Source organism: Pelobates fuscus, chromosome 7 (assembly GCF_036172605.1).
Source record: "Pelobates fuscus isolate aPelFus1 chromosome 7, aPelFus1.pri, whole genome shotgun sequence".
In the NCBI taxonomy this organism is placed as follows: Eukaryota; Metazoa; Chordata; class Amphibia; order Anura; family Pelobatidae; genus Pelobates; species Pelobates fuscus.
This window is the reverse complement of record NC_086323.1, coordinates 91239474-91254392: the sequence shown is the minus strand read 5'-3', so window position 1 is coordinate 91254392 and position 14919 is coordinate 91239474.

The window sequence follows — 14919 nt, the reverse complement described above, 5'->3', positions numbered from 1 at the left end:
CCCTTCTAGTGTGATGGGCATACACTCTATATGCTTTTTTGAGTACCAAGAGATTGGATCTATTAGTTTAATGAACACTATGCAGCATAGAACATGAGGACAGAAGAACAGTCTCAGGGTAAGTCAGTGAGACCTTTCATCATCTCCCTAGGATAGATTGAAGCTCAGGCTCAAGCTCAGGCTCATTCTTGGTTAATAGACAGCCTGTGGGTTCTTCACATTTAATTGCCTCCCAAACCTAGAAAAAATAAGAAAGAAATTACAGAGAGTCAATTTGTACAAACCCTAGCTTAAGTAATTATTGACTATATACGGTGGATTTTTTATTTATTTTTTATTACATTTCAACTTGATTTATTGCAAACCAAAATTCCAACAGGTTCACTTTTCGAAAAATAACCATTGCGAAATGTGCATCAGAAGAACAGCTTTTTTTAATGACTAAACCTGTGGGTATTGGGTGGGGGCTGTAAAATAAATTTGTGGACAGGTCATGGGGCACAAGGGGACTGGAAAATGAACCTTGCAAGTTGTGACATAAATGAGATTTGTTAAGAGTGCTCTGAGGCGATAGATCAGATGTATATGTAGGATTTTCCTTTTGGTCCCTCTCCAAAAGGAAATAATAATAATAAGAAGCATAAGAACAATAATACATTTCTTTGGCAAGTCAGTTGTAATGTGACATATGTGTTAGGTATATATTTTTTTTTAATGTATGTATTTTGTAATCACGGATTCATTGTAGAATGAATAAAAATGCTAATAAAAATGTTTTTCAAAAGAGAATTTTATTAAGTATCAATGTAATTTTTTTTAATACTTGGAATAGATTTGCATTATTTATGTATACGTGATCTGTTCCGACTTTTTTTATTTATCTGGATTGTTCTCAATCTTAGCGCATATAAGATAATATCAGAGGCTTAACACGTATGTCATGATAATGTCTCCTATAGAGATGAAGCACATAGATTATGATAGCTCTTCATTGTTTTATACAATTCTAGGCTTTCATTGGCAACTATTTTTGGAATCAACTAACTTCTACCACAAAGTTAAAGAGCATGCTTTGGAAGTTTTTCACCACTGGCTGTTTGTCAGCTGCAGCAGCAGTTTGTGCCTTTGTCTGGAGGCTCCTCAGTGTGGAGCATGCATGGTTCATATAATACCCAACAGTGTTGTGTCTCACGCTTACCACTGAGCCGTGGTGTTCTTCATTGCCAGTTATCTTCAAGCTGGAGCGTTGCCTGTGAACCAGGCTGAAGTGTCCATTCGGAAGTGTGTTTCCTGTAATAGCACTTTATCTGCCTGTAAACTTCCCTTCTATTAGTCGATATAACGCAAAGATCTCCTCAAATCTTCCACAAATGTATAGACAAAAAATAGGGTCAATCCAACTAGAGGGAGATAAAGAGAAACATAGTGCAGCTCTGTGGAACTTAAATCAAGTATTATTATGTGCCAATGGGTCACACACACTTTAACTGTTTGAAAAGGGCATTCAGAAATCATAGGAGATCTCAGGTAGTATTTCTCCTTCAATAGCTTGTGTTGCAGGTCTCAGCATCATCTAAGTATAAAAACAATGTCTTTCTTACACAGAAGTAAGAATCAATCGGCATAAAATACAAATAAAATCTGTCCACAATTTGTCCAACGCGTTTCTTCCCACTCAGGGACTATCTCAGGGACTTCTTTTCAGTGACAAGACAAATAAACAAATGCATAAAAGTGTCCCCCCATCCCTCTTAAATACACTCCACAATTAGTTGATCGATGTCATCCACATGGTCTTCCTACTTGATTTCGGCTGCTCACAATCAGTGTGTAATTACTTCCTGGTTCCGGATATGTGACATCATCACGTTCCATTCACGGCATCGCTCATGCGTTTCAAAAGCATTCCAAAGGATCTTTCTGTTCGCATGGTGGTTCTTGCATTCCACCATGCGTTTCATCGATACGGAACAGTTAATTTTTACACTCATGTGTGATGTGGAGACAAAGATAATATGAAGGGACAGAGATCAGTCATAAGTCGTAGAGAGGATAGAGCTCCCTATTTGTGAGTGTAACTTTGGGTCCTAACATGTTAAACTAAGAAAATAAACTTAAATATAAAGGAACAGAACAGAAAAACTAACAAACAGGACATACATACAATCATGAGACAGTGCTGTACCCTGATGAGAGAGGGGGGAAAAAGGATATCTCCCTTATGGAAAGAAAGTAGATTGTTGAGACACAGCTCTAGTGGTCATGATGTGGGTTGTAACCGGGGATGTTTTCCCTAAGTATGGTGAATAACAGAAACATCCCAAACAAAAATAATTAAAGTGATAAATAAAAATAATAAAGAAATAAAGCTTATAATAAAGTAGACAATCAAGCCAATAGACCTGGAAAGGAGAACAAACACTAGTCTATAGGCTTTTTAGCATAGGTATATCTTACAGGCATAGGTAGGCGTATTACGCCACGAATATCAGTAGGGTGATTAATAAGTTAAATATGAAGGCTGAAACCTTTATGAGATAAGGGTATCTTAAAAGTGAAGCATAAACTATATTAACTATTAAATTACATAGACATGGGTTAAAAATTTTTTAAATGTGGGCGCAAAGGTCATTAAACATTTTTCACTGTACCAGAAGAGGTGTGTGAGTGGTCATATTTGTGAGTGAGTCAGAGGAGGAAACCCATTTTCGAGTAAATTTTTAATCTTTGGGGACAGGTGAGAATCCAGCAGTCAAGCAGCCAATTGCGTTGGCCTTCATCTGTGTGGTGTATTTTGCCACCTTTTTACTTCTCGGTTGTGTGTTTGCCATAGGTTATGGTAAAAAGGAATTAAGGAAAATTGAGGCAAGCTGGGAGGAAGGAACAATGTCCTCATGTGTATGGATTGATTATGTTGTTCCTTTGTGGTTGACTAAAAGTGCAAAAGGAAAGCCCCACCGATATCTGATGTTTCTCTCCTTAAGGAGCTCTGTCATACACTTCCATTTGCATCTTGCTTATAGGGTAGTCCATGAGAGGTCTGCCATTAATTGGATATAACTATCTTGAAAGGGAGAATGAGTCCATATTTCATACATGTCAGAGTATATTCTCTTTTTGTGAGTAATAGTGCAGCCTGGGTCTATTACTATTTTAAATTGGGGGCAAGGTGAAGGGACTTTATTGGACCCCCACCTTCAACCCATGGTGGGTTCAATAATTGGTCCCCCTTATAATAATTATTAGGACCCCCACCTGTTGCTCGTGTGTGAGGGCTGTGGGGACACTAGGTTTATGCCTTTATTAATAATATTAGGACAACCTAATATTGTTTTAGATTGTTTCTGTAGCAGAGAAGAAAGTAAGTAAATCTTAATGGGCTTATGTAATACAAAACAATATTTAGCTAATGTACATTTGAGGCTGGAGGAGGCATTAATTTGGCGATTTGCTAAAGCCTAGACATTGGTTAAAAACTCCAACTATTTTATTGGCCTTTTGGGACAACTGAGAAAAACATTTACAGACTTTTAAAATGGCAATGGAAATACCTTTTTTTTTTCTTAAGAATTAAAAAAAGCACTTTACAATATGTGTTTTTTGTTTTGTGCTGCAATGACATTGAACACACTGCTCTCAGCAAGAGGTATTATAAGAAGCAGAAACAGAAATATATGTGGCACTTAATAGAAAATGCGTTTTTGGCATCCTGATGTCTTAAATTCACTTTGTTAACAAATGGAATAAACTTTGCTGTCGTATAAATGGGTCCTGTTGTGAATCTATATTGAAAAAACAGATATGGCAAAATACACTCAGGATTTTCACAGGAAAGTAACATGGTAAAATGTGTTATTTTAAATGTAAGCTTTGAAGGTATTAAGAACAACATAAATATTTTATTTTCTAGAATGCTGACAACCTGTCATAAAGCAACAGATATACCTTTTGAGCAGTTATTGAAGCTTTTTGTTTTGTAATACTTTTAGAATTGCTATCTATCTATCTATCTATCTATCCATCCATCCATCTAGCCATCCATCCATCCATTCATCCATCTTTTTCACAACATAAAAAATCAGTGATTGTATTCAATGAGTGGGGTGTCAGCAGAAGTTCTTTATCTTCATCTTTATTCTCATAAAACCACCCTGGTTTAGCAGTATATTTAATGTATTATCATATACAATACGTGAGTAACTTGAGGACCGATTACAGCTTCATGAAAAAACTGTGGTTTTGAACACATAGTGCTATAATGGTCATACTATACAATGGCTTGCCATTGCAGTATCTCTGAACATGTTTGACAGCTGGTAACATGAATTGTAGAGCAAAGGCATATTTTCTGCTGCTTCTGCCAAATGTAAGTCCATATTGGTATAGTATAGGAGGGAAAAAACTTATCTGCACACAATATTGCTTATGTATGTTTGGGAGTCCAGATATTGGCTCCTTGTGCCAGATCAAAGTCTGTAAGCAGGTTTCCAAAGGGCAGCTTATATTTTTTATTTTAAAGACAAAAGGGAATTGAGGGCACACCCGGAACATGCATTTTCCAGGAATGGTGCTGCAGAATGCTACATGTACCTTCATTTAAACTCCAGGAATAGTTAGCCAGCTGTAGAGTAACAAACTTCTCTTCTAGTAGCCCATTCCACCAATTTAATATCTGCAGTTGTCCTGAAAAAAGCAGCCACCTCCTCTTAAACCAGAATGTAAACTTCAAAGATCTTACCATTTATGCAATCAGGGTGAGGAGAGTGTAGCCTTGTTTTGGCATTACATATATTGCTATAAAACATTTTAAACATGTTTAGGTTATAATAATACAGTTGAAAACAGCTGTATTTATTTTATGTGTGGATTCAATGTCTTGAATTCAGACATTGTTTTTGCAGTCTGTTGCTATAAGCAGGCAGCTGTCTACGCCACCGGGATCAAAATGAATACCTACAAGCAGGTTATATGACCATTAGTATTAATCTAATTTTGTCACACCTACTATATTTTTGCTTTTATACCAATAATTCAAACTCTTTGTGACATATTGCAAGATAAACATACCATATACTGTCTAAAGCATAATAAAGAAATATTGTTTAAATGTGTATCATTTTAATTTATATGTGTGTCTGAACAGCAAAATATACACACAATCAATGTTTTATTATGTTTATGCGCCAGCTATGCATCCTATGTTCCATTTAATGTTATGCAAATATTTGTTTTAAAACAAAATGTAAATGCATTTGAAATGCAATATAACTGAAAAGGCATATAGAATCAGCATAACTCTGAAACTACAATATATTTTCATCTATTTCATCATCAAACAGCATATGAGGTAATTAGCGAGAATCCAATAAATAAATTTTGTTCACAAAAAATAAATAGAAAAGATGTCTTGGGGAAATTAACTAGTACTAAATATGAGAGCTGTATGTCAAGTGCATAATTAATAGAAAACACATAAGGTAAATATATCAAGGGGAAAACAGCTTTAATATTCGTCTTTCCATAGTCAATCCATAGACCAAAGGCATTCAAGTTGTGAATTGAAAACTAATTTCAACATAAATACAATTATCTGCAATTCAGTTACTTCTATTTGAGAGTCCCAAGCTGGACCTCGATTCTTTCACAGATGGCGAATGAGAAACATTTATTATATTAGGAAGTTAGGCATTAGAAGCTGCCCCAGGCAATCTGGAAATATATGTGTTGCTCTGGAATTGGAAACCAAAATAGCTTTATTAGCTACCACATGTTCATGCGAGTGTAATTTCTGAACAATTCCATATAATATATTTTTAGAAATAGTGTTAATAGGAAAAACTCATTGAGATTTCCTGCTGCAGTGCAGTGCCATAAAGTAACAGTTTCATTTTTCAAGCTTGTTTAAAGCAATGGGCATTAGTACGTATAGCTATAATTTGTTTCCAGATACAGAGAAACAGATATTTTTAGAGGCTGACCCATGAACTTTGTAGGAGAAAACCTTTCCTTCTTGTAAAATGTACTAGGGACTAGAGGTAAAGTGTCATTAGAATCTATGCATCATATTATCTTAAAATGTTTAGTTATCCCAATGTACTTCTCTGCTCATATTTTGTATTTCGAATTTTAATAATTTCTAGGTTTTTAAGCATTGCAGTTTTAAAAGTTCAGCTTTTGATGTGGATCTGCACCGGAGAGCAAGCAGGACAATGAGATCTCCACTACAACCTTTTGAAAACACCTTTCTATGGCTGTGAAAGCATAACATTTATCTTCTGCTTTGTGAGCATATTAAAAATCCACAGTAGAGCCATGTTTCAACCTTGTTCAAAAAGTAATTCTTCATTCCACTCAAGTATGGTATCAGACTATCTGTGAACAAGTACTACCATTGTACTATCACTAGAGCTATCACTTCTGCCCAAGTACCATTAACTTATTAAATGAAATAGGTGTTGAAGTGCCACTTGGCCCTAACAACAGTAACCCATGTGGTCATAAATTGATCAATTCTTTGTTACAGTGTTATTTATTTTTAGTATTCTTTGCACAGATTGAGAAATAGTTGTCACAATGCATTCTTTGCTTAAAATCCAGTGTCTTCTATATAAATTGCCAACGGTCATAACAAAATTGAGAGCCACTGTAAAATGCTGACAACTTTTGTCTGACTATTCATTGAAAATAAATAGGACTGCAAATGTGATGCTATGTTAGAGAAATACGGTGACAACCTTAAACTAGGATTCCTAATTAATGCACCTGTCATGTTATCATCTGTCTATCTAAGCTTTGCTGGCTCCTAGCTTTTGAAGGTAAGCCAGATACTAGCAAGTTAAGCTTTAACCCTCCACGTGACATACATTTAAAACAAAGCATATCTTATGTTGCTGTGGAAGGCTCATGTCTAGAAATCAAAGCCTGTCATACTGTGAAGATTGCCCTAGCAACCAATATGAGTGAGAAAACATTACTAATATAAACAAGGTAGCACAGCTAGGCCACCCTTGCTTAGACTTTTTTCTTACTTGTATTTATAAATAAAAGTAAGATAGATTTCTCATTGAAAATAAAATTAGTGAAATATCTGTTCAGTGATGCATTTTGACTTTTGCTAATGCTAATAATCCCTTCCTTCTGACCCTAGTTGTCCTGTTCTACTTTGCTATTCGGGAAAACTTTAATTTAGTCATTGATTCCTCCTTGGATTGCTTGCTCAATGCCACAATGAAGTGCCCATATCCTATAACAAACTTCTGTTGAATCAAACTCTTAACTCTTAAATGTATTTTTAGGCAGTTTACGTTGTCACCACTATGTTGGATTAAATATTCAGCATGTATAAATTCTGTAGTATTGATACATGACATTTCATGGTCAGCCCAGGCTTCTGTGGATATTCATTTTCTTCATTTAACAAACACACGTCTGCAAGAAATAGACCAATAATTTATAAATGGTATATTCATATGTGTATGGAAACGTGATCATGTGTGTGTATTAATGTTTGTGTGTGTATTTATGAATGTGAGTGTGTGTATATGATTGTAAATGTGTGTGTTTGTAATTTCCCTTATAGAAGTGTGTTGGGCCATTTTAGAAACACAACATGACAACAACAACAATGACAATCTAATTTTTCGAGAGGGCAATTAAATTTCTGCCCTGGGTGTCAAAAAGGTATGCCTCTGGCAACGTAACCAGGCTTCTGGAGTATATCACTGACAATAAGGTACATATTAGATGTAAAGTCATAGCTCTCACATTTTAGAGTAGAAAGGTTAGATGAAAAGAAATACACATCTTTGATTATTTCCATCTTTGATTTAAAGTCCTTAAACTAACAAACTAATGACAATGGCCTGCGGTCTTGCCTGGAGCGCTGATGACTCTCTGGAGTCCTCTCTCTCTCTCTGGAGCTGCCCCCTCTCCAGGACACTGAGCAACCAGAAGGTTCCAGACTACTCATGATTTCATACTTGTGACATTAACGTCATGGCCCAGGCCATCTTGTGCCATATTATCGTGAGTGTAAAACTGCACTTTAGGGCAACAGGGTGCAATGAAAGCAAGCGCTTCCATCTTGAATGATAGAAGAGTGTGTCGGTTCAAGTTGGATAACAATCATATAGTCTTGATTAGCCTTGGTTATGTTTTCAGTGGTGTCCTGACAGCATCATCAACATGCAGCCTCTCATCAGACCTAAATATGTGCGTACGATTGGGTGTATTCTGAGATCTATAGTTCCCTCTGTGTGTTAACTCCCATCTCCCTCTAACTCACTCCCTCTGGGCCTCCCCACATCCTGCCCCTAGCAGGATGAATCTGTCATCCTTTTTCATATATCGTGATATATCGTCTGGCCCTGAAGTAGGTAGTTGAGTTATAGAAGAAAACAGTAAATGCCGGTAGTTATAGGAAAGTTAAGAGGAAGATTGGAGAAAAAAAGGTGAGAAGGCATCCAGAATGCCCCTCAGGAGGTGGCATGCAAATCTCCAGTGGGAGTGCTTTGAGCTAAATATGCAAACCAGGGTACCATTTCTCAGTATGTTTCTCCCTGCATCCTAATAGGTCTGCCTGCATGGCTTCTGCATATTGATTTTCCACTACCCTTGTCAGCCATTTTTCTATAGTCGGGGCCCGTGTTTGCTTCCAGAGGGAAGGTATCAATCATTTAGCAGCATTGAGCAGGTGTTGTGAGATAACATTTGTATATTTAGAAAGGAGTAGAGATGTTGAGTGCAATAGAATAGTTGCTATATAAAAACACGGCGCTTCAGCAAAGATCTTTGTCCTCTGCTCCTCAATTGTCTTCTAAAAAGGTCTGATGCCAGGGCAATCCCACCAAATATGCCGTATGGATCCTGTTACTGACTCACATCTTCAGCAGGTATCTGATATCATCAGAAAGATTCTGTGCAGCAAGACAGGAGTGTGGTACCAATAGGATATCAGTTTATAATTTGTTTCTTGAATTTTCATGTTAACCGAGCAATGTTGCAATGTGAGCATTTATTGCCATTGTGCATCTGAAAAAGTCTGTGAGAAGTTCACACTTTGACTCAAATAAGTCCCTTGTCTCCAAGCTTCCTGCCAATAAATGTTGATAGAGGTCTGATATCCGCCCACCAGAATCCATATACCCCATGCATATGTTTTCGAACAACATCAGGTTTTGTGTATTGTGAGGTAGGTTATGGTAAAAATGCTTCAGTCAGGTAAATCTAAATACATGCATGGGAGTTAGTGATGTACCACTAGGAGTTCACAAAGAGGCTTTAATCCTACATTCCCTAGTGCCTTCCATAAGAGGATGAATCCGTCTTGATCCATAAAGGACCAGGCAGCTGGGGGGACTGTTCCCCAATATCCTTATTGAATGTTAGTGGAATGAGTTAGCTCGGTTTCGGGGATACATGTTTTCCCTCACATAAAGAGTCTCATGTTCTCAACTTTTTGAGGATCAGGTAATAGTTGTCCTGTGTAGTCGATACGGCCTTCACCCTATGTCACACTCCGACTATAATAGCCTGGTTCATCACAAAATCATGTGTAGAAGAGGGACGAAGTTAGGTTGGTACAGTTCCATAAAGTTACGAGGGATTCAGATACCAAAATATCTAATTTGGTCGCCACACCACCAAAAGGGGAACTAAGTTTTGATCTGTGCACTCTCCACCACTGGTGTATTGATGTTTATAATTTTGCACTTGTTGAATTCTTGAATTCCTTTAGGAAAGCTGGGAGGATGGTTAGCGGCTTCCCGATAAAAAAAAGAGCATGTCATCCGCGTAGGCGGCTATCATATGTTCCAGCCCTCTGCACTGCATTCCTCTGATGTTCGGGTTTTGGCGCACCATGGTAAAGAATGGTCTTAACGTAAGAACAATGTCATGATTCGGGGAACCAAACACGCTAACACACACACACACAGAAAAGGTGCAGTACCGGACCTTAGAGTGGCCGGGCTAAGCACACACAGAATAGTCAGGAGACAAGCCGAGTAAGGGTAACCAGAAGACAGGATAACGAGAAACAAGCCGAGGTCAAAGGGTAGGAGAAAGTCACAAAGTCAGATTAACAAGCCAGAGAGTACGTAACCAGAAAACACAAGTTCAGTATCAATACTAGCAAGCAAAGACTCTGATTTTCCCATTCGGCTGTTGATAAAGTGCCCCTATCCATATGAGCATCCCTTTGCCAATCCCGGTTTTCAACAGGGTTGTCATCATGAAGGGCTAGTTCACTCAGTTGAATGCTTTTTCAGCATCCGTGGAAAGCAAAAGTAGCTGCCTGTCTTCTCTTTTAGCAACATGTTGCACTGAAAACATTTGTAGTGTGTCTGGCTGGTATGAAACTTGTCTGGTCCGGATGAACTAGTTTGGGCAGGAAATGTTGGAGCCTTGTCACAAGTATCTTAGAAAGGAGCTTCACATCAAGGTTGAGCATAGAGATCGGGTGATAATTCCAACAGTTTTCCAGGTCCTTCCTAGGTTTTGGTATTACGGTGATAGTAGCCGCCAGAGATTCCTTGTCAATCTGTTTAGGGCTTTAGTTAGCCTGTGAATAAGGATGTGTCCAAGCTTCTTGTAGTAGCCAGCTAGCAGTCTATCTGAGCCCAGTGCTTTGCTAGTTTTCCCTGTCTTTAGAGCTTGCTTAACTTCTTTTTCCGAAATGAGTTTGTCTAATGAATTTGCCTCCTCCGCTGTTAATGTGTCATGGACAGTGCCTTGTAAATACCTTTCTATGTCACTCATTGGTGAGGATAATTTGCCGTCCTGAGAGGATATGGAGATGTTGTAAAGATCAGCATAGAACCTCTGGAATTCCTGCAAAATTCCCCCTGGGGATTGCATTAATTTGTCCTTTGCTGTACGTAATTTGTCCTTTGCTTGTTGGCCCAGTAGCATACAAGTAAAGAGCTTGTCTCCTTTATTAGCATGGAGATAGAAGAATGCATTCTTACACCGTTGGGAAAGAAGATCTTGGTTATTTAATATCTTTCAGTTTTTTCCGGGCATTAATCAACTCTTTATATGTGTTCTCCAATTGGGTCCTATTTTGAAGAGTTTCCAGGTGGTCCATGGTCTCTGTGATCATCAGGATCTGTGCTTGGGTTCCCTTTTTCTTATGGGTGACAAGTCGTATAAGGTGTCTCCTAATTACTCCTTTATGTGCTTTCTACTGCATCACTTCTGACATTCCATCGGTGGCATTTCATACAAGTACAGATTTAATTGTTGGGAGACTTGATCTAGTGTGAGACTTAATGATAGTGTGAGACTTAATGATTCGTTAAGCTTCCACGCCATTCTAGTGGGCCAAAACAATGGTGATTCTATTGATATGCCCACCTACTGAGTTGTGGTCTGTCTATGGAGAGAAAATGATGTTCGCCTTCGGAAAGAATGTGAGCTTCTCCTGTTAAATGAATACGTAATCTATGCGAGAGTACCTGCAATGTAGTGCTGAGTAGTATGTATAGTCACAAGTCTCTGGGTTGAAAACTCACCAGCAGTCAACCAATCTCAATTCAGTCAAGTGGAGGAGACTGCTATTGGATCCCTTGGGATGTTGAAGTCCCCACCTAGGATCAGGGCACCGTCTGTAAAGAGTGACCCTCCTCTCAATGACTAGGAATCGATCAACAGGGAGAGCAGAAGAGACCTCTCACAGGTGGTTCCTCTGCTCTCCACGCATAGCAATCACAGTACACATTGTTATGGTAACTCTCCAGCTGGTACTGCTACTGCTGACTAGGTAATACAGGAACAGAGTGGCGTGACAACATTGGCAACGCAGTCATGGTGGAAGTTTGTTCTGCTTGGGGAAGTGTCCCAAAACAGGGCAAATCAGCAAAAATCAGAGAAGGACCAGACATGGATGTTACAGAAATATAACACCCATTTCAGTATGGATATTGCAGTGGGCCAGTTAAGAATTGACAGTTTCCCTTTAAAGAACTTGCTAAAGTGCTTTATGTGTGAAAAGTGTGTCCTCTTTTTTTCATTTTACAAAAAGTACAGATTTAAATAGAAATTGGCACAATTATAAATAAATACTTTTATAACTGAAATCTAGCTGTCAATCAAGTAACTAGTCCTTTTAAAATTCTTTATTTTTGCCACAGTTAAACATAAGGTTGGCATAGCTGGATACTGAAATGAGACATCAATAAGCATCATAGCGTTTCACAATAATAGTAGCAAAACAGTTGTCATGCTGTGGGTTTTATGGTAATATGTGAATGTGAGAAGGTGAAGTGGCTTACATGTAGCGTAAATCTATATAGGGCTACTTTCACATTTAAAACAGTATGGAAAATGTATAAAATAAAAATTAAAAAATTAAAAAAAATTAAGGAACATGATAGTGAGCCTAAAATAGCTTATGTGATGTGCACTGCTTCTGTGTGCTCTAGTACTACGTGCTGTAATACATCCTAAACTGATAAATAAACAGATTTCAAGCCTGTATTACCCCGAGGCTTTATTGGTGGGGTGGTAATGTGTTAACCATCCTGTCTGAGGGGCATAAAGAATAATGCTCTATCCAGGGCCGGCGCTACCTGTTAGGCGGACTAGGCAGCTGCCTAGGGCCCGAGCGCTCTGCAGAAAGCCTCAGGCGGCTGCAGCTTTGCATGAGGGCGCACCGCCCGGGTGCAGCATGATGAGAGAGGCTGACAGGAGGGAAGCGCTCAGCGCTCCCTCCTGTCACTCCCTCACTGTAGCGTGGCCGAGCCCTGTATGGTCCGCCGGTACAGGGAGCATCTGTCTCCTGTACCCGACCGGACTAACAGGAAGTGCACACTGAGTGTGCACTTCCTGTTAGTCTGGCCGGGTACAGGAAACAAAAGCTCCCTGTACCCACGGACCATACAGAGCTCGGCCATGCTACAACACAGGTAAGGGAGGGGGAAGAAAGAAACAGGGAGGGAGGGAGGGGGAAGAAAGAAACAGGGAGGGAGGGGGAAGAAAGAAAGAGGGAGAGAGGAAGGGAGGGGGAAGAAAGAAACAGGGAGGGATGGAGGGAGGGAGGGGGAAGAAAGAAAGAGGGAGGGAGGGGGAAGAAAGAAACAGGGAGGGAGGAAGGGGGAGAGAAACTAACAGGGAGGTGGGGGAAAGAAACTAACAGGGAGAGGGGGAAGAAACTAACAGGGAGGGGGGAAATAAACTAACAGGGGGGGGAAGAAACTAAGAGAGAGGTGGGGGAAGAAACTAACAGGGGGGAACTAACAGGGGGGGGAGACATTGACAGGGAGGGGAATTGACGGGGAGAGAGAAATTGACAGGGAGGGGGGAGTGACAGGGGAGGGAGGGGGGAGTGACAGGGGAGGGAGGGGGAATGAGAGTAACAAGGGAGGAGGGGGGGAAGAGAGTGACAAGGGAGGGGGAAGAGATTGACATCCATCACACACACACAATCACACACAATGCATCCCTTACACACACTCAATGCACCCCTTACACACACTCAAAGCACCCCTTACACACACTCAAAGCACCCCTTACAGACTCACACACTTCGTCCCATACATACACAGAAACAGAAACGATGTATGCATGGAACCAGCGTATTGAGACAATATCTAAATACACGTGGACTTGGCACAACACAATAATATGCTTAAAAGGCTTCTGCGCAAGCCTCATGAAAGGTATCATTATATGCACTAACATACCCTTCCTTTCTGTAATACACCTACTAAGATACTTCTGGTGATTAGGCCTCTGCGTAGGCCAAAAGTACTATTATGCAATGTGCCGGTCGGCGTTTAAATAAAGAATTGAAAGAAAGAAACACACCTTGCAGCCCTTACACATACAACCACAGATTCACACAATGCATTCCTTACACACATATCACGACATCCCCTACACACTCCACCCCCTGTGAACAAACTCATTGGTGGAACATGAAGGTGGACCCTGGGACCCAGACCTTGAGCTGTGTAAAGAGCCCCCCAAAAAATGGAGCTGCTTCCCGTTCTCTCAGAACATTGATTTTTGTGACCACAGTTACAAACAGCCTCCAGAGATCCTGTTCTACACCAGACCAGTGGAGCCAGACTGCAGCTAGAGCCCATCATCATCCTCATCTGCTTGTAAGTAGGCAAACTAGGATATTATTCGTGGCACTAATCTCTAATTCACCTCACATTAAAGAAACACTATAGTCCCCAGAACCACTGCAGCTTAATGTAGTGGTTCTGGGGTCTATAGCCTGTCCCTGCAGGCCTTTTAATGTAAACACGGTGGCACTGCAGCACTAGCGTTAGATAACATGGCAGTCATATGGTTGGGGCATTGTAATGTCATGGGGGGGGTGGTGGCAAACTTTACTTTTGCCTAGGGCGGCAAAAATCCTTGCACCGGCCCTGGCTCTATCCAAGAACTAACAATAATAAGCAAGATACCCTAAACTGCATGGGTATAAATGGCAAACTCTGGGAATCCTTCAGTGAGCTAAATTTAGTACATCCTGTCTATTATTCAAGTTGTGGCTAAGGAACAGGAGTCCGGTGTGGATGATCTAGACATGAATGTAGCTGCTCCAGCTGGATAAGCAACCAGTTCTGTTATTTCCAGTAAAGCTAAACGCAGGCTGCAGACAAGAGATCTGTAGCTTTTGCATGCTACCTACGTTAAAAAAACTGCATATTTAAATGCATACGTTTCATTTGGTGTATATCTACTAAATAGTGATTTTCTTTTGTTTTTGTGCAGTGCAATGTCCTTTTAATATGTCTAATGGAACTAGGTGGCTCTGTAATGCAATAAGGTCCAATCAGGCTCCAGACTACATTGTAGACCTATAATGGCTCAGGCCACTCTCTGGACTGTACCAGCTGCCACATTCATCTTGTGCATGGCCACATTGGGAGGAAGTGATATCAGATCACTTCCACCCAGCACTCA